The sequence below is a fragment of the Trichogramma pretiosum genome, unplaced genomic scaffold, assembly GCF_000599845.2.
Source record: "Trichogramma pretiosum strain Unisexual culture from Peru unplaced genomic scaffold, Tpre_2.0 scaffold293, whole genome shotgun sequence".
Classification (NCBI taxonomy): domain Eukaryota; kingdom Metazoa; phylum Arthropoda; class Insecta; order Hymenoptera; family Trichogrammatidae; genus Trichogramma; species Trichogramma pretiosum.
In genome coordinates, this window is record NW_019640959.1 from 330 (window position 1) to 3,433 (window position 3,104).

At 34.9% G+C, this 3,104-nt stretch overlaps 1 long non-coding RNA gene across 1 annotated transcript; it reads right to left on the bottom strand.

The window, feature by feature from the left end:
- Positions 1 to 222: 222 nt before the first annotated feature.
- On the bottom strand, positions 223 to 1,263 carry LOC111693428. The gene is made up of 3 exons (XR_002763412.1): positions 1,029 to 1,263; positions 526 to 960; positions 223 to 458 (listed from the first exon to the last, which is right to left on the bottom strand). It is a non-coding gene; the product is annotated as an uncharacterized LOC111693428 (long non-coding RNA).
- Between the last annotated feature and the right edge of the window lie 1,841 nt (positions 1,264 to 3,104).

Genomic DNA, 3,104 nt, shown 5'->3' on the forward strand with positions numbered 1-3,104 from the left:
TTTTAAACGTACGATACAAAAAGGACGTGCCACCAAAACGCTCAAAAATAAAAGTGTAGATCTCTCAAGTCTTCTTAAAGACCCTGATAAAATTTCAGAACTGTGCATCGTAAATTACCTGACTTACACATCAGTACGTGCAATTTTAAAAGTTAGTCAGAAACACTCATATTCAACACAATTTAAATATCAACCTACTTTTTTTCTGCCATGTCTTCGAGCTTATTCAAAAGCATACCTTGCCGATCTTTCAGAATTAGATTGTGTTGAAACTTTCATGCTTTCTACAACACCTGGAACACCTAAAGCTACAGCTGCGCACGTCTTTCTTCTGACAAGGTGGCACAAGCGAGCTTTGCCCTTAATATTGCAATACGGGACACCCATTATGTTTTTTTCTCCATTCATTTGAATTATATCAGAAGCTCTGACAATGAATTGGTTTCTTTCATCAGCTTCTAAAATCAAAAATAAAATATATTGTTCAAATCCAGTATGGAATTGTATATAATTTAAAAAGTGTACCATTTATTTGATTGTACGATGAAACTTGAATCAAATTTGATTTATTCATCGAGGAGATTAATGGAGATACATTTAGTGTCCTTGACAGTATTGATGATGGTGTGCTTGATGAAGAAGTAGATGGTGCAGTTTATATTCTTGATACATTGTTCGACACAAGCAACACTTTTGGTAGAGCTCTTGTTTCATTTGTCATTATTGATGTTGTTGATAAAGCAGGTGATGAATTCATTAATGAAGTTGATACAGACAAATTTGATACTGATTGATTCGATGAAATGTAGTGCGCAGATGGTAGTTGTTGATATATAACTCTTGATGTTGATGTTAATTGGGTAACTGGATTTGGGTTTGATTGAATAATTAAATTTTTAGGAGCCAAGAAAGAGTTCCAATTCCTTTTATCGAACTTTTTGGAACACCAGCCACAACTTTCTAAAATGACGCAATAATTAAATTTGAATGAATTATTTGATGGTTAAATTTTTTTTTAATTCAGTTACCTCAACCACATGACAAATTGAAGCCCATACATTATCAGATGATTGTTGATAACACGATGCTTGAGGATTATATTTCACTGTCGGTTCTACAACAGTCTCTAAAATTTTACCCAGCGAATCAACTAGAGCAGCTCGGACACTTCCAGTGCCAACATCAACACCCACAAAGTAATGCATTGTTTTGAAAAAATTAAACTGTGTTGCAGTAACACACAACTCAACTGCTAAAAATCACCATGCTCTGCAACAGAATGATTTGATATAAATGAATGTATCATCAAAAAGCAAAAAGTCTTATAAAGAGCAAGACTCTTACAGTTACACATTATAAGGAAAAAAAACTTACTCCCATCACTTTTCATTAGCTTCTTTCGTTTTACTTTTTTTAGAAATTGTTGAATGATAATATTTCTGTGTTAAAAATCATCTTACACCAAGTAAAGTTTTGAAAAAAAAAATTATAAACCAATTCAATTACAAAAATTGAATAAAAATGGGTTAACACTTACCGTCTGGAATATTTTTGCCAGCATTAAAATTGATCAAATTAAAATCAAATTAAAATCAAATTAAAATCAAATTAAAATTGAATAAAATTTGACATGTTTACATGCTCACCATGCATTACCATGAATCGGTGTGTCTGCTATTCATAAAGGCTGTTCGTCTCGCAACCATGAAATTTGACTAACATAGAGCGACTCCGAATTTTGGGAACGAGAGAATTTCGGATCGGACAGATATTCTGAACGCCGGGTGTACATGGAGTGTAGTGTGTATGGTTGGGCAATCAAACTGGTTGAAAACCAGTTGATCTCTTCGTCGTCGGGCTTGAACTGGGTGCATTTCAGGGTTGTGTAGTTTTGGGTGCATATTCCGATCAATCCATTGTCCAAGGACAACTTCGAGAAATCTTGAGTTATACAATGAGTTAAATTTCGTCTTTGACCTGGAAAAGTTTAAAATGTCTCATTAGTATTAATTTAAATCACTGAAAAACAAAACTAGTATCTTTATTAATTACCATTTGGCTGAATAAGTGCCATTGTCACTCGTACATCGTTACGGATCTCGTAAGCAAGTTCCATCAACAAATAGCCCTTGTCCTCTGACAATGGAAACATAATCTTCCCTGTCCCTTCTTTGCCCGGAAAATCAAGTGGATAAGTGAGCTGCGAGTTATCAACCTTCGAAACGATTCGAAACGGGGGTGCAGCTTGACGTTGCACCTATCCTCCTTTGGACTGGTTCCCGAGAAATCATTCTGCAATCGATTCACAATACATTCCTTCGGTTCGGCGTCATTTTGGAAGTTATTTCCGCACGAGCTGTAATAGGTAAAAGTGGCATTTTCCGAGGACCACTCTGAAAACGTTGGATGGTGGGTGTTGCTATTAGCGTCGACTTCGAACGATAAACTCCTGTAGGCGCTGGCAGTCGAAACTGAGCCGAGTAAGGCGACCGCCCAAAACGTCGCGAATGTCGACATCATTGTTAGATAATCCGTGCGCTGCTCTTGGCTCGTCGCTACACAAAACTATACTGAGCTCCTAATCTTTTTCGTCTTGTATTTATATTCGTAGTGACGTAAATAAAAACCGCGTTTTTGATTATACAAAAGTGATTCACTAACGGAATAATTATCGTATTTGATAGTTAATCTTTATTATGAAACCAATTTTTCCCATTCAACCTTTTTAACCCTTTAACGCCTGAAGTGACCATTTTTAGACAACATTTATAGCGATGAATTACACCGACTAAAAATTGTTTAAAAAACTTTTCAGACATGATTTCTCACGTAAAATTTAATGTAATTTTCGAATCCGGAGTCAGAATTAAAAAAAAATCATTCAATAAAAAGTTATAAACAATTTTGTAAAAAAAACATGAAATTTCGAGAAAAAAATCTCGTTCAACTCAAATTTCAACACGAAAAGAAGGTTCACTCGTGGGTCTCATGCATATAAATTTGGTCAATAGCATGTATACTTTATTGTAAAATAGTTATAATGACGAAATTCAAAATGTCGATCATAAATTCGGCTCTCGAAGACCTGTATGTCATAAAATGAT